This window comes from Pelecanus crispus, chromosome 1, assembly GCF_030463565.1.
Source record: "Pelecanus crispus isolate bPelCri1 chromosome 1, bPelCri1.pri, whole genome shotgun sequence".
Taxonomy (NCBI): Eukaryota; Metazoa; Chordata; class Aves; order Pelecaniformes; family Pelecanidae; genus Pelecanus; species Pelecanus crispus.
In genome coordinates, this window is record NC_134643.1 from 53062793 (window position 1) to 53080421 (window position 17629).

At 40.9% G+C, this 17629-nt stretch overlaps 1 protein-coding gene across 2 annotated transcripts in view; it reads right to left on the reverse strand.

Annotated features, from left to right (window-relative positions):
• CDK17 (cyclin dependent kinase 17) overlaps positions 1-15269 on the reverse strand; it is a 93957-nt gene extending 78688 nt beyond the window's left edge. For both annotated transcript variants that reach the window (XM_075708033.1, XM_075708024.1), the window contains exon 1: positions 15231-15269. The gene's annotated coding sequence lies outside the window, so the exon portion shown is untranslated. The remainder of the gene's footprint in view (positions 1-15230) is intronic.
• Between the last annotated feature and the right edge of the window lie 2360 nt (positions 15270-17629).

A 17629-nucleotide genomic window follows, 5' to 3' on the forward strand; every position in this document is an offset into this window, starting at 1 on the left:
CAGCAGTTCAACACATTAATGTTTAGGTCAACAAGCATATACAACAGATAGCTTCACAGCAAATAACTGACGTAAGAGAGAGAGATGACTAATCCTGAACTCCTCTAAACGGCATTAAATTAAGCTACCACCCAGAGAGAAAAGCACTGCGTATTTACCACCCTGTTTGCAGTCCTATTGTGGGAATCCTCCTTTGGTGAAGTCTGCAGAGCAGGAAAGGTGCCCTGGAGCACCAGGTGATGGAAAGGACCATCTTCCTACTGCAGCCTCATGACCACCACCCACACCGCATGGAAAACACAGCACGGGGACAAGGCTAAAGCAAGTGGAGTTAGCGTTCTGCACGTCCGCTTCCAGTTTACTTTTTCAGAAGTCTAGCTTTATTTTCAACCTCATGTACAGTGCAACAGGGGAAAAAAAGAATTTACTCAAGTTGGTTCAGCTTCAGAACAACCTGGTATTGAACACACACAAACCTATCCTGACTTTATATCTAAAGACATTTACCAGTGTCACCAGAGGTGGCTTACAACCAGTTTTTCCGCTGGATCTGTACAAGAGCAGGGGATAATGCCAGGCACAAATCCTCAGTTTGAGAACCCTTTTTAGAGTATCAAAGCAAAGTTTTTGTTATGCCTCACATTACAACTTTATGAACTAAACAGAAGTGTCAGAAGAACACACAGCTTTACTAGCATTTATATGGACAGGTAGAGTTAACTAAGGAAATACCTTACCACAAAAGGATCTCATCCATATTGGTATATAAGCTAGTCAGTAATGACTTTTGGAGGGGACAGTAAATATATATTCACTTCAAAGCTTTTTTACTCTTAAACTGCAACTTCTTTTTATCCTTAAAACAGATATGGCACAAACAGGTGAAATATTCACCCTGCAAATGAATGTTCATTCCCCTGTAGCTCACAATATCACAATGTCTTCCCTAGAGACAGAAACCTTTATCTTGGTACCAACAGTAAGTTTTTATAGAGTGCAAGTCTGCCAACTAGGATGACCAAATGACCAAGTTAGTGAGAATACAGACAGGAACGGGAACACAGGAATTTATCAAATATTGCTCTTAGAAAGAAGAAGATTAATGCAGCAATTTAAGATGCTTTTCTGAGTTTTGAGGTAGCAAGCCAGTTTTATCATTAAACAATGCACCTGCTAGAGCCACCAGAAGGGGAGTGATGGTGGCAACATCGCTCTCCCTGGCACAGCCAGGCTACGAAGAGCCCAGTCCCTGCCACGCCCTGACCCCTGTCAGCCTCACGCCCCTGGGACAGGAATGCCTCTCCCAGCTACCTGTACTCCTAGACAGGCACAATCTTTTGTAAAAAAAGCCTCAAACTTTGTTTTTAATTCAGATTATTTACGTTGACCTGGTTGTATAAACAAAACCACCTTGAAGCTATTGCTCTTTTCATTAAACAATCCTAAATTACAGTGCATCGTTTCGATAAAGGGTACATCACATGCTACAGATAAGGTTAATTTTAGCGTTGTACACCATTTCATACAAAGAAAATTCACTTCCCTTCTTTAAAATAATTAACTTGGAATAATTACAAGGAGCTGTTAAAAAGCCACTTTCTCTTTTAACCCTACTAAATGATTAATACTGCTGTTTTGAGACAGGATGTCTAGATTTGAGACACATCAAATCAGAAAAGAGCAGTATTTTTAATTGATTTAGTGCTTGTATTAAACTTCTACTTTAGCATGACAGAGACTTGAATATTCTTTATTCACACAGTGGATTATTTCAAAAAATGCTCCATGTACAGCCCATGCGGTCTAGAATGTAAGCATGTAGATACTGCTGATGACAGCATTTAGATGTTAAGAGAATTCATTTACCCTCTCAAGTGTTGCTAGACAATTCTGTGTAATGAGCAGTGAAAATACTGAATAAAGTATTTATGATTTACACAGGATAAATCATATTCTGATACGCCAGACATGCATTTATAACATGCCCAATGTACATTAACTAATCATGAAGTGCACAACAAAGGTAACTGCAGAAATTGCTTACAGAACATGCTCTTGCATGTGTGAAGAAAATGTGGTTGCACTTCTTTACATCTCATTTGCTAAATATAAATTTCACCCAGCCATAAAATTGCAATTTTAAACTCCTCCTCTCAATATATGTGAATGTTTCACTAAAGAAATACCCAAAACTTTCATTGCATCTTTCAAGTAAAAACAGTTCTAAGTGCATCATAAGCAGGACTTCAATAGTGCAAAAACCAAACTGAACCTAAAAATAGGCCACATTAAAGTTACTTCCAGATCTCTAAAACAAAATATACAAAGGCATATGGTACAGAAAGCCTACTATTGCTTATTATAATCCGAAATACCTTCTGTTTTCTACAAGGTCATAATGTCCTTCTCTCCATCAGCTGCCTTTCCATTTCCTATGAATTTAATTAACATTTAATATAGATCATGTTTTCTCTTTTTACTTGTTTGAATTTAGAATTAGATTGCATACCACTTTTAAAACAAAATTCCACATTTTAAAAAACTTCAATATAATAGATGGGCTGTCTCTAAGAAGTGTCTCAAAATGACAGAATGAAGTCATTCTACAGGGCAATCTTGTTTTCAAACCTAGTTTCCCCATTCTAGGAAATTACCTAAGGTGGAAGAAATACACATAATCAATTTTAAACTTAGTTTAAAATATGTAATCTTCAGATGAAGACTCCAGCCTTCATCAATACTAGTAAAAGCATACACACCAGCAGAGTTCCAAAGAGGATCTATAAAAATTAAAGCCTGTGTTATACATTGTTATACTATAGAAAAATGAATAGCCCTAAATATTCTATTACTGCATACTGAAACATCAGTATCCTTTAAAATTGAGTCATTTAATATAAATCAAACAAAAAATTAAGGCCGCAAAGCTACAGATCAGAAGCTACAAGTATTAATCTTTATTACAACAATACAAATTCTTCCAGCCAGTCTCATGGAATTATTTGAGTAAATAAATTTCTGCACCACATATGTAGGAAAGACAGGAAAGAGCAAGGAAAACCTGGGTTGAGAATAAGATTCTATGACTAACTTGTGCCACTTTGCCACTCAGTGATCTTGGGTACCTGAAGTAACATCAAAAACATCAGCTTTACCATCTGATGAGCAAGGCAGATGAAAATTATTCTAAGGGCTCTTAAAAAAAAAAAATCTAAAATTCAATTTTAAAAAAATCTAAAATGCAAATATTAATCATTTCTAGTAGCATCCAAATTACTAAAAAAGACAAGGACAAAAACCAGATAAGCTGCAAAGATTTAGCATATAAAAATGTCCAACAACATAGCATGCCTCTTGTGATGTTCCCTACTGACATTTTTTAGGAAACACAGCACTTCCCAAAATATTGATGGACAAAAAAGATAACAAAACTATAGTGGAAATTAAAGGAGAAAAGCTGCTTTTTGCCTTTAGGAAGTTTTTGCCTTTAGGAATTCCTTATTAATGGAATTCACAGTATTTAACTTTCATACATTTAAAGCTTCAAGGTATTAAAAAAAAAAAAAAAAAGAGAAGTAGTACAAGGCATTTCATAGCATAACTCTGAGATCAGCACTCCATTCACGGGTACAGAGGCACAGAAGTGAACAGTGTTCTACTGAAGGGCTGGTCAATAAAAAGTTGTGTCAGAACCACAGATAAGATTAAACTAGTATCACTACAGGACAATAGGTTAGGACACCAGAAACATTTCTTAGCTTCAATTCAATATCCTCTGTCATAAAACTTTTGATGCTGCAGAGGGTGTGTTTGAGAGCAGTGAACAGCACCATCCAGTAATCATGTCTAGCTTTTCTACAACCTTATTATTATTCAATCTACAGCATTTCATGACTAGAATTTAAAAACAAAAATCTGGATACATTCCTATGGCCCACTAAAGTTCAAAACGTTTAATTATCCTTAGAACACATAATCAGCACGTATCATGAGTAACACTGTACACAGCATCTCTCAAAGAAAACCTGCAGTACAGGGATCTAAGAACAGATTTACATATGCTGTGTTTCACTACATAAACACAGATGTCTGACTTTTAGATCAAAATACTGTTGATAGCACAGACAGCAAAGTCCTAAGACAACCCCTAGGCCTCCCTCTGGCTTAAAAACAAAACTAAAAACCCACCAGATTCCCAGTATTTCACAACAACGCACTCCAGTAATACCCAATTCTGGATGCAGCGTGCCAGAATGCCATGCCCTGCCTGCAAAGCTCTCCTCTTGTCCCAGCTATGCGCTCCTTCTCTCACTTCTGACACCTGAACTCGTCCCCTCTGCTAGCCAACAAAACCACTGCTAACCCTAAGGTTCAGTTCAAAAATACAGCGAAGTTACTCATCCGAGGGGGGGAAGGAGACGTTATTAAAAATAAAAGTTCACCTCTATGTTGTAAAACAGAGTGCAGCGTCTCTGTATTTCAGACTAATTAACCAAAAAGCTTCCTCGACTTTATCATAAAGAGACATAATAACTTAATCTAACTGGAATAATATTACTATCTAGCAGAAAAAGCAAGGCTTGTGCATACTGTGGAAGGAGCTTTGTCAGGAGTTAAACCAGATGAAAGGAGCATCATAAATGTCTCCTACTTTTGCACAAAACAGAACAAGTTATTTTTCCGAAGCCTCTTACAATCATAGAGACACAAATATTCTTAAATTAGAAGATAAGACAAATAACATCACAACTACCACAAATAACTTTGAAAGGCTATTAACCTGCATAGTTTTCTTTATCCCTTTTAAACCTCTGAATACAAGGGAAAAAAATTCTATTATGTCACTAGGATCCACCAACAGTTAAATATATTACCTTTGGGGTGTGGCTCTTCTCATAAAAGTGACTATACAGAAAAGGAATTTTCTCTGTCAACAATTTTGCTTCCCGTGCTTTATCAGAGGTTTGAGGTTTTTTTTTTTCCTTAAGTGACAAAGACCTTTTTTTTTAAATAGTCCTCCTCTGGAAGCTCCGTATACCCAACATAGTTAAGGGAGAATATTCCCTGTAGAAGACAGTCAACAGGACTGCTTTCCAAGTCCGTGTTTCAGGCCTGTCTGGAAGCAGCGAGGTTACGTATGTGTTAGTTCTGTCTGACGTACAACTGGAAAAGGCACCAGTGCAATTACCTAGACTGAGACCTAAGGCATTAACGTAGGTTAAATAGTCCAGTATAGATTCATTTACACTGGTACAAAAAGACCGAGAGCAAGATACCACTTAGCCATAGAAAAGGGAAAGCTAATCTACTGTGTTAGTATAAAGCTGGCTTACCAGTATTTTACAGATACACCATCTTCGCTTCTCCTCCAGCTGTTTCTCAGAAATGTTTACCAGAATCTATACCACTAGGTTTTCAGACACTGTCAGGGTGTTTCTGTTAACGTGTCTCTGCAGCCGATACTGTAATGCTGATTTTCAAAACGTCCTCAGCACTTGCACCCTGAGGATTAGTAACTTAAAGAAGCCTCAAGTTAAGCAATCAAAAATTGACATAATCTGTCTCTGCATACTTCTTTAGCTAGTGATGCATTACTTTCCATGAAAACTGGCCAATGTCACTACACAAAACCTGTTGCAATAACATCCCCAGCAATAACATCCCCAATAACTTGGCAAATAACGTCAACTAACCCAAGGAAATAATTCTCAATATACCAGCAAAATAGAGATCTCACATCCTATCTTCCAAGCAAAAACAAAAAAACAACTCTGAATTAAGATACAGTTTCAGTTGCCAAGAGCAGATGACAGTCCGATCATGTAAAGATGTAAATTTACAAATAACTTTATGCAGTGTTATGTTGTTAAAAAAGTCAGTAACGAACATCAACTGCAGGTGTAGTATATGCTCAAATCTTCACTAGGCTTATTTTATCATGGAGCACACATATTCTAGGAACCAGGTTCTCATAATATAAAAAACCAGATCATTTTTATTTGTCCTTGCAACCCTCGTTCCTGAAATTGCCACAAGACATAAAATAAAACCAGATCATTTAGCAATCTATTTCAATATTAAAATATACTATCACTACTACCCACATGACTGGAATTTTAATTCATACTAAGCACCTCCAAGCAGAAGTGAAGAATAACGAAAAATCTGCACATTTTCTTGCTTACATAGTAAAGACCCAACTCCACAAATTGCAGGGCGGGGATTCACACTATTCATCTTTAGGCACCTGAGACACTTAGGAGAAAACTTCACACCAGTTCTGGGGTCAATTAACAATTTCCCACCACCAATATGAAAATGCTTGGCTCCATCCCCCAGCCACCCTCTCTTCCTTCTTCACCATCAACCGTGTAACTCCTGCCCTCTCTCTTCCCTCCAGTACTTTCCAGATAGTAGTGGAAACCTATTCAGTTTACTGATGCAGCAAAAATTATTCTGAAGCAAGTGCTTAATTCAGCTCAAACCGTAATGTTGTAATACAAAAACAATGGCTGTGATGGGCTCCCTCCAAGGTAAATGTGGAAAGAGAGGCAGCTCTATATTAAGATCTCTGGATTACCCTCTGAACCTGTTTCTCTACGGATTAGAGAGATGAGCATTAAAAAAAAAAAAAAAAAAAAGGCAAAACCCCAATAAGTCAATCTGGCACAATTTGCGTTTTAGATGTGAATAAATTATTTGCTGAAAAAAAAGCCAGGTTTTATCTACCCACTCCCAGAAACAGATGATTAAAAAAAATATAGGTATTTTTTTAAGACACAGCTACAGGTGCAAGTCATCACTGGCTACCCATTCATCCCCAAAATAACTTTTAACAATGACAAATAACTTATGACTTAAATCCTTCAACTAATGTCTACCTCTTCCACTACCAGAAATATTCACAAATACCAGGAAACCAAAACTCCTATTATGTAAGGCCACTGACAAAAGGAAAAAAGCCCATTTTAAAGGAAGCAGGTTCAGAACACTTTAACAGCACTCTACATTTTATACCCAAACTAAAACCAAACACATTTTAAAATGCAGTAACTAAGCTTACTACTAACAAAGCATATCAAATCCATACATTCAGAACTCATAATCTACTTGGCATTGTTCCTAAAATACTAAAATTGCGTAATTCAAGAAGAAAAGCATATACCTACTCAGCAAACTAATCAGTGTACACCATTATGTTGTTTCTCCTGTACTGTCCAGTAAAAAAAAAAAAGAGTATGCTTAATAATGAAAGCCCTTCTTCTGCCTAAATACATTTTAAAGCTATTTTTTTTTTGGCTTATGAATCAAACACTTTGCTTTTGAGAATTATATTGAGATGTATCAGAAACAAGCCACAATAAAACATTAGGTTAACTGCATTCCCTGATAAACAACACAGAATTACAAACAGCAGGTTTAAAAATACTGTGACTTGTGCAAATGGGAACACTGTAAGCTGTTTATCTTGTTTAATCCTGAAGGTAAATAGCATAAGCTTTAAAATATTTTGCTTCTCTGCCATAACCTACTGAATCATATTGACAAAGGTAATGAAATACTGTGGAGAATCTTAAACTTTTAGAATTGCCTCTGAAATTGCTTTACCTGAGTATTGTACAGGACATTATTCTCAAGAACACTCAATGTAAATTTCAGTGATTTAAATCCAAATGGTAGCTTCAATGAAGCCAAAGATCTCATCTTATCTCTCCTGAGGTGATCACTTCTTCAGAAAAAACATGGACCCTGCACAATTCCCCTACTGGGCCCTTTTAAAATATGACTACCATAGTTATTAACTGATAGGTTTTTTTTATTGTTGTTGCCTATTCCAAAATTTTTTTAACTCCTACCATAGCGTAATTTCAGCTTATGTAGTTCAGTTTTTAAATACTATTTTCAAGAAAAAAGTACTATTTTCAGCTTCCTTAGATTTCTTTCCTCCAACACTAATGACTTCCACACCAAAAATCCCATTTCCTTTCATAATTCCCACCTCAAAGACATACCCATATTTAAAATTAAGAATATATTTTGTAAGATGAATCAGTAATTATTTCCCCACTGTCCCTTCTTATTCAGTACCAAAGTAAGTTTCTGAGCTGCTGTTTTACACATAATTTTTAAAAGACTTTAGTCCAGCATATATGTTTGATATATTTAGCAGTTGAGGACCTCCTTTCCTCTCTGTACAACAGGAAGTTTCCCCTCCCATCTGCTCAGGATATTTAAAAAAATAAATAATCACAAACTGTTGTTTTTCCATTGATATGCAGAAAGTGACCATTATTTACATGCAAAACCAAAAGTGAAGTTGAACCCAAATGCCTATTTTAACCTCCATCGGTTCCCTGACAGAGTCATCAAATGGTCACAAGACACCTGCCAGCACAAAGGCAGCAGCGTGGGGAAAACAACTACGGCTTTAAGCAACAGTGCCAAAGTTACGCCAGCTTAAACTGTTTGTGGAGCGACAAAGTTATGCGCAGGCAGCACCAGCCCAAGCTTAGTCTCCCACAGTCATACAAGACGACTTAAGTTTTATATTTAGTTTTCAGAGCAAACATAAATAAGGTGAATTATGAAATGGCTTCACATTTTACAAGCACGCACTTAAACAATTTAGTAAGATATTTATGACAGAGCTTTAAGACTGAACAGTACTTAAGAAGGAAACAAGCCTCCTGTGTATGTAAATACTGCTGTTTATGACAAGATCTTGACGAAGAGAAAAAGAACAGAGGAAGCTGCTCTTGCAATAAACTAAGCACGGACTACAAAAAAGGCTTTTAATCTTCCCCAGTTAAACATATATATGACCACAGGTTTTTTGGCCCACACAGAACGTTTATGAATTCTACATTTAGAAATTCAACTTTGCTTCAAGATATACAGAAAACTGGTGGAAATATAATAAAATGTAATCTATTCTTTCACAATTATCCTCCTCTTGTATATTATTAATTCTTAATTCTATTATTAATATATTTTTTAAAAGTAAAAGCTTTCCCTAAAACCCACATACTGAATGCAGATCAACACTGTATGTTATGTATGTTGATATCACTGAATCAACACTGTACACTGTATCTTCTGTATTATACATGAGAAACTATTCCAAAGCTTTACAAAATAAATTCCCAAGCTAAAAGCTATTATTAATAGCTGCTTATATTTGATTTGTTTTAATTACAAAATATCATTAATTTATTTAAAAAGTTAACATACTGTCTTCATTATTTCAGAGCCTGATATAAAATGCCACATCAAGTAAACAATCAGGAAACTGCCATTTTTCCAAGCATCCACCCTGCGCTAATGACCCGTTCTGCAGCATCTATTGTTTTCCCAATTTTCTGCGAGCTACAAAAACCATCAGCAATTTTCACTGGCTTTCACTTCATTAGTGGCAATGCCCGACAGCGGGCACTGAGCAGGTTTCCCAGTGCCCCTTCATGAAGGTACTTTGACGATGAGGAGCCCTCATCACACGTAGTTACGCAACGGCAACTATTTATAGTTAACCACTTGATTCACATTTATCCGCCAGGTTTTAAACCATTTCATATGTAGACACTTGATCTATCATTTTAGTCCCTTAATCAAAATGCCACATAACAGCCAAGCAAAAGGTTTCAGAGAAGCCTGTCTGCAACGTCAACAATATTATACCACACAAAGTTTTTAATCTTATCAAGAGAACCAGAAGTTAATTTCACAAAGTCAGTCTTCTATAAATATATGCCGAACAATTATTTCCTCCACTTAAACTCCTGTTCAGTCAATATCCATTTCTATGCATATCACCAGCTTTTAAAACCACTGAAAGAAACCTTAAGTTGTGCTAAAATGACAGAATTTCTCAATGTTCTGAGACATACTGAAAAACATTGTCAGAAGAAAGCGCCCTATCAACTTTTAAAATTCTTACCATACAACTTCAGTGGCTGCTGTTTAACACCTTCAGCTTCTCTTAGGAAGCGTTTCAGAGCATCACGTGACTATCATATGGTTTTACTTCTGAATATAGCAGATTTCATGAACAGCAACCTCTTCTGAAGATCATCAAACACTAATGTTTTCTTTAGCATTTGTAACAGGCTAATGGCTTTGTCAGAATTCATTTTCCTCCTAAAACACGCCCTGCCTTATTGTCATAGTCCGTGACAGCATGGGTTTTCCTCATCACAGTCCTTGGCTTCCCTCACCAATCACATTCATGTAATACAACTTCTTTACATTTTTGTAAGCCGGCTTGTTTACTCCTATAGGCCACTGAGGCTTTTTAACCCAAACAGTTTTCTCTCAATTACAGGACAATTGGTTTGCTGATAAGTAATATTCTTTGATAATTCTTGGTAATCCGTATTTCCCAAAAATCTTTATTTCAGTGAACACCAATTAGTACCCGTTACTGTAAGCCTCATTAAATGTTAACCTTTAACGATTGCTGTATAAAAATATCTTGCACATACCTGAACAAAATGCAAACAAATCAAGATACTTCCATATCAGTAAGGTAAGAGTAGGCAGTCAGAAATACTTGGAGAGACCTTCCTGAAAGAAGACTATGCAGATTATAGCAGTTCACTGTGATATAAGCGTATCAGTACAGCTACATGCCTGCAAAATGCCCTAATCCACTGAGCACAGAAGAGAAAGTCATGATCCTGCCAACTTTTAACACAAACTGGAAGCATGCAAGCATCCTTAGTGAAGCTGACAGAGTGCAGATGTTAAAAATCAGAGACCACCGTGCAACTCTACCAAGCCTTGAAAACAGCAGCAGTCAGAGAAAGCAGTACAATTACAAGGTACGAATTATAATTAAATGAAATGATTAGAGGGCACAGAGTAGCATTCACTTATGCAAGATACCTAGCAAGTCCAACCTAAAACACAAAGACAGGCAAGAACTGTAGCTAGGAGTGTAAATGAAAGACATGTTGTTTCTTTGTTCTGCTATAATAACACAGCCTTGTTCATCATAATGTATGCACAACTACTTGTTCCAGAGAAGATTTTAAAAAAATAAGGAAATAAAGGTCATAATCAAAACCTATGATAAAACTGTTCTTCAGCTTACTATATTTTCAAGGTATTACACAAGTAAGCAAGCAGAAAATTGTCCTGAAATTCACAGAAGCCTTTGAGTGTTTATTTAATAAAGTTGGTATTTTCCCTTTTCTTAAAATCATTGTTTAATTCTGCCCCACATGAAAAATTAAAGTGTGATTTGACCGTTATTTCTCCTGCTGCTGCTGTATTTTTTGACAATGCTACTCACACATTTCTTTTTTCTCTCTTTACAACATTCATGCTTATACATAGCACCCCATGATAACCTGATGTTCCCTACTGAAAGAAATTTCCAATCCTTTAAAAATAGACACTAGGCCACAAAAGCCCAGATATGCCAGTAAAGCACAGAGTTATTATCAATGTGTCTATTGTATTTTATAATAAATATGTATACTTATCTCCAAGGAAGTGACAAAAGCCTTATTAACTGAGGACTGATGTATCAAAAGCTGGCCTGATGTAAATTACCTGATCTATGCATCCATTAAGGTTATTGTTTTCCATATAACCAGATCACAGAACTGAAGGAGAACTCTTTTTTTTTTTTTTTTTTTTTTTTTTTTTTGTTCTTGTGCTCCAAGTTGGCAAATGAGCTCAAGTTCGTTTTGTTTGTTCCTTGTGACTATCAACATCAGTGGTTAAACGCTCAAGGTTTAAGCTGCTGTTTGTAGATGTTCTAATTAGCCAGTTTTACTGAACTCTGGAGTTGACATCTCTGCTAAAAGGCGTCTAGGAAACCAACAACTCTGGAAGAATTGCCAATCCATCAGGTTAGTTAAGAGCGTGCATGTATGGATTTGTACTGAATTATAACTACTTGTTTGGCTAAACAAGCATTAACTCTCACTCTTCAGAGAAACAGTTGTCAAAACTACATCACAACTCTTCACAAAATACACAGGAAAAAGAAAGCATTCCACATCATTAATGGGCATTTCTGGGAATCTAGTGTTTCTGGAGGAAACAGTATCTGCTTCCCCGCTTAATGGGGAAAAACACTGCTAGGCCCCAAAAGGTATACACAGCAAGACAGAAAACATTTGTAAAGTTTTTTTAAAAAAATCCTAGTCTTAGATTTCTTAAAGGTTTTTAATAAATTCAGTAAATTAAAACTATTGCCTAGTGATCAAAATATTTAAATAAAATGCCAGTTCTTACACTCAAAAGGAAAAAGTCATTGCTACAACTATGTGCATTGCAAAAAAGACAATGATCACAATCAATACACTGATTTAGTTTCTTCTTTAGACGTGAAGCATAACTGTCGAGTAAACATTTGGCATTTTAAAAGTATTTTTTGCAAGCTCAAGTTGTGGAATAGTGTTTTATATCAGATTCTGAAGTGCCAGTGATTACAGTGGTGTCCAGCTGCCTCAGTAGATACATATTCAGAGCTTGCTGTAAAAATTAAAGAAAGCAAGCAGCTAAGAATGTAAGATACCCCTAACTTAAGAACTGTAAGCAACATTTAGTGAATTTACACTAGAAAAGCTTTGTTATTATCGACCTTGATTTTTAGACACAATCTTGTCCATTTTCACATCGCACCAGATTATACATTCAATAAGGACACAACCAGTATGCACACCGTTTCAAAAAACAGCTGATTAGCTTTCTTGGCCAACAAATAAAAGTTGATCAGTATGCGAAATATCAACAGCTTCCATTAAATGTGAAAAGACGGCAAAGAGCAAATTCCCAGAAAGGTTTTAATGCAGGCTGCTCATTGAATCAGTCTCCAAAGAAGCCTCTCCTGATTGCACTTTTTAGGTGCAATTACTCAAATATACTGTACTGAACCAAAACTTATTAAGACTAGTAAAACATTCTTTCCTCTTCTAGCAGCAGACAGTCATTTAAGAAATTAGAAGACTTTGTATGTTAGTAAGCCATTCAAAAAATTCGGGATAGTTTTACTGTAAGAGCTCCACACTGTAATAATAACACAGGCATACAGAACACCTTAACATCCATGTCATAAGCTATATCATATTTTCACACTGCAGTGTTAGGCAGAAAATGAAGCCAGAGCCATTCGGGGAGAAACACGGTCCTGTTGTGGTTTTCAGTTATTCTCAATCTAATTATATTTGGAATTATAAATCAAGTATTTCAGTACACGTTAGTGGCATTTTACATATTAAAAAGATCAATTAATGCACTACGTCCTTAGCCAAGCTTAAAATAAATGACTCGCCACTTTCAAACTATAATTTGCTTCAGACAACACAGGCTCCAATTTGCAAACTATTTGGTATGGATGCAGGCAGACCCCACCTTCTGATTTGTGTAGAGCTCCATCCTGGGTAAACACAGGGCTACACCACACGATATGCAAATGCGAGGTATGAACTTCACTGCGTTACCCTTACTAAAGATTTTTGTAAGTCAGACTCATTATTGTCAAAGTAGTATTTAAATAACACCATCATAAAAGAGGCTTTCATCTTTCAAATTTAAGCGGTCCTTTTAATGCCAAGTTAACATTATAATGGTTTCTCTATATGGGAGAAGTAAATTCAGTTTGTTCTTTCAAGTATAGATTATTTTTAAGGAAATTTTTCACTATGCATTTCAAATATGATTTCATGTTTTCATAACTGTTACTTTTGTGTTAATTACTGAAAACAAGTCTCTCTCACATCACTTACTGATGTGCAGATATAAATAACAAGAGCTCCGTACGAGGATACAGAATTCCTACAACAAAGCGATATCGCCATTTATTTAATATCTTAAGCACATAAAATACCAGATCACCTACTTCACTTTTACCCAATTCCAAAAAGAAAACAAACCTGAATCTGGTACTATGTTTAATTCTGTAAAGGTTTTCTTCTGCCCCACATCTTCCGAGTATTTAACCTTTGGTCATCTAGTTTCCAGTTCAATTAATACAATTAAAAAAGGAACGGGGGTGGGGGGGGGTGGGGGTGGAATGGAAGAATGTCAAACCAGGCTTCCTCTCATATCTATGCCATGATAGCTACAAGGAAGTTGCTATTGATTGTCTGTTGAATTACAAAAATAAAAAACCACATATAAATTATTCACCAAAATTAGAAAAAAAAAAGGAAACAGATGCTTTTTAAATTATTTAGTTTGGATTATGATATACCTCAGCCCTGTTTCCCTCACAACACCAATAATACTGTTAACCACCGTTAGGAAAGTGCCAAAGACGGCAACGAGTTTAAAACAACTCCAGCCAGCTACCGAAATTGTTGCAGGAGACAAAGGGGATCAAGGTCAGCATTCTTCTAACGCAGCAGCTAATCCACTCCTATGAACGCGATATTGGAACCGGTGGGTGCAGTACATTTCCATGAAATATAAAATACACCTAATGCCACCTGATTTCCCCCGTCCTTGCGAGAGAAGAACCATTTTCCTCTCACTGGACTCAAGCCATTACATATCTGAAGAGAGGAAGGGGAGGAAGAAGAGGAGTTCACCGAAGTTCAGGGTCAGCGAATGTTCACCGTATCCTGTCATCTACGAACTCAAGGCTCGGGGCACAAAAGCTCTTATGGCACGCACAGAAACCCACATATTCTGGGTGTGCGTGTGGGGGGAGACCTGCAATAGGAGCGAATGTGTCATACGTGCGGAGGCTGCGAGGAGAAGAGCTGTCAGGAGAAAGCAGCCTCGTTTGACGGGGAGGAGGCGGTGGGGAAAGGACAGTTACGAACACAGGATCGCCAAAAAACCCCGCGGTGCTCACCGGCTGCAAGCCCCGGCTCACCCCTCGGGCCCGGCTTCCCTCGGCTCCCCCCGCAGACGGGGCTCAGCCCCCCGGCGCTGCCCCGGCCCCCGCGGAGCCGCTCCCAGCCGCCAACGGGCGGCGGAAATCCCCCGCAGCGCAGCCCTCCCCGGCCCGGCCCGGGGGCGCGGAGCGGCCGGGCCAGCCCCGGCCCCGCGGGCTCCCCGAGCAGCCCCCCGGCCCTCTCGCCCCGCCGGCCCAGCTCCCACCGCCCCCCCCCCCCCCCACTCCAGGGCCGCCTTTTCGCCTCCCCCCCCCCCCCCCGCGACGTCCCACGCACACGCAAGCCGAGGGCCCGCGGTGGCCCCCGCGGGCTGGGCCCCAACCCCGCGAGCCGGACCCGCACCCCGGGGCCGGGAGACAATGAGCAGCCACAACTCACCAGCAGCGCCGGAGCTCCGTGGGTCGGGGGCGGTTCCTCTCCCCCTTCTCCTTCCCCCTCCTCCTCCGCCCAGGAGCGGTATCCGGCCGCCGGCAGCCGAGCCCCCCCCTCCCCTCGCTGCCCCGAGAGCCGCCGCCTCCGCCGGGCCGCCGGCCGCGCTCCCTCCCTGAGGAAAGTCACTTTATTCCCCGCTCCAACATGGCTGCTCCCCCCGCCGCCGCAGCCTTCGCCTCGCCGCGGCTCCCCGCCGCCGGAGCGCGGCCGCAGGCCGTGCTCGGGAGCCGCCCGCCCGGCCGCTGGCGCTGCCAAGAGCGGCCCGGGTGGCCTTCGCGTCAGGCGGGCCGGGCCGCGGGGGTGCGCGGCGAAGGGGCGAGCCGAGCCGAGCCGAGCTGAGCCGGGCTGGGCTGCGCGTCCCCGCTGCGGGCTGACGCCTCCGCCCGCTCACAGCGCGGCGGCTCGCACTGAGACGGCCCCGCCGGCAGCCGGAGCGCAGGAGGGGCCGCGGGGGAGGCCCGGCCGCCGGCGACACCTAGCGGCCGCGCCAGCCCCGACGCCGGCCGAGCCGGTGGCTGCGCGGGGAGGGGGCGGCCCGGCGAGGGGGGGGGGGCGAGGGCGGAGCGCCGGGGCCTGCGCCGCGGGGAATGCCCGGGGCGGCGGAGGCGGGGGTCCCGCCGCGGCCCTTCCCCGGGCCCGGGCCGCCCTCCCCCGCGGGACACCGCCGGGCCGGGCCGGGCCGAGGGGGGCGCTGCTCCTCCCTCCTCAGCGGCCCTGCGCGGCCTCCTCCTCCCGCGGGAGGAAGCGGATCTCCGCGGCGGAGGCTGCCGAGGCCCGGGAGGCCGCCCCCAGGCCCTGCCCGCCGCTGGCCGGCCGGGGGCTCTCCCCGAGCGGTTTCGGGGAGGGCAGCGTGGGAAGGGGCGTTCGCTCGCTTCATGTTTTCCGGCTACCGGCAGCGTTTGCTCTTGGGTTCGCGGGGTGATGTAGCTCATCTCTGAGGTAGCGGGCAGCACCACCCCCCCCCACCCCCCCCGCTGACAATTCAGTAACTGAAGTGAAGGGAAGCCATGCGGCTTTTTGAGATCGATTTCTAACTCAGTAGCTACAAAAACATCCTTTCCGTATTTATTCTTGTGGTATTTTCTTTCCTTTGTCTCCTGCACTCACAGTTCCCATACCGTCCCGCGTCTTCCTTGCGATTGCTCTGCCAGTGCCAGCCACGCTTCTTCGTGTACTTAGAATCTTTTTCCTGTGAAGTGATCCAGTTTGCATTCCCTCACTTCTTGCTCTTTCCATCCCTAAATTTCTTAGGCTTTGTGATACTGAAGAAGACCTAAAAGCTAAAAACCGGCTGTTGTGAGCCAGTTATCCTGCACTATCTGTTGTTTTCATATTTCCACCATATTTCCAGAACAAAATATAACAAGAAGGCCAACTCTTAAGTGATTTTAGTAACATGGTTTGAACCTCAAGTACCAGGTCGTAGGTACACTTAGGGCAGAATTTGGCAAATTGTTTGGTTTTTTTTTTTTCCTTTTTGGACATCTGCTGATCCTCACTGCCTGTCTGCTCACTCTCTCTTACTTTGTCAGCTTAAGTTCAGTGTCACCACCACAGGGTCTTTTCTCAAAACGGGTCGCCCGTCATCATGCAGACTGGGGTTACTGACTGACTATGCCAGGCCATGTCACAGGCTCCTGAAGAGGAACTAACTCGGGTCTTTCGAGTGTTTGCTTCGTCACGCTCCTGTACGTGCCGAGGGAGGCCAAAGCTCCATTGCTCTGCAGGTGGATCTGTGCTGTGCTCTGTCTAGGTGGAGACCAGAGTCTATTTTAATCTGCAGCAGCAGCAGCAAGCTCCTGATCTTGAGGAACTCCATGTGCAGCTTATTCCAGCCAGTCCTTCTCCACTGTAGGGCCAAGCGGGAGCTGCCTTTGCAGGAGCAGTGCCAACTGAAAATTCCCCTTCTTCCAGCTCCGTTGCACCCTTCCAGCGGCACAAGTGAACCAAAACACAGACAAATATGTTTCCCTGTAAACAGAAGTCACTTGCTCTTGCCTAAAAAAGGAGTGCAAGCATGAATCCACTTCTGACATGCACACAAATTAGCTTTGCTCATGCTTATGTAGACTTTTGGTGAAATCAGTTTAGGAAAAAAAGCAGTAAATATGACTCGGAAACAAACTTGGTGTTTATGGAGACAAAACATGATAACTGAGGTCTTTTTGAATGTTTTCAAGATGTAGGATAGCTACCTTGCCTTTGCAAAACTTGTGGGATTTTTAATAACACAGAGAAGGCAGACATTCAAGCTTTGAACTTCCTGGTAATGCAAAGATATCCCTCAGAGATCTCCTTTAAAGCTCAGGACCTACCAGTTTTTGCTAGACCTACCAGTTCTCCTG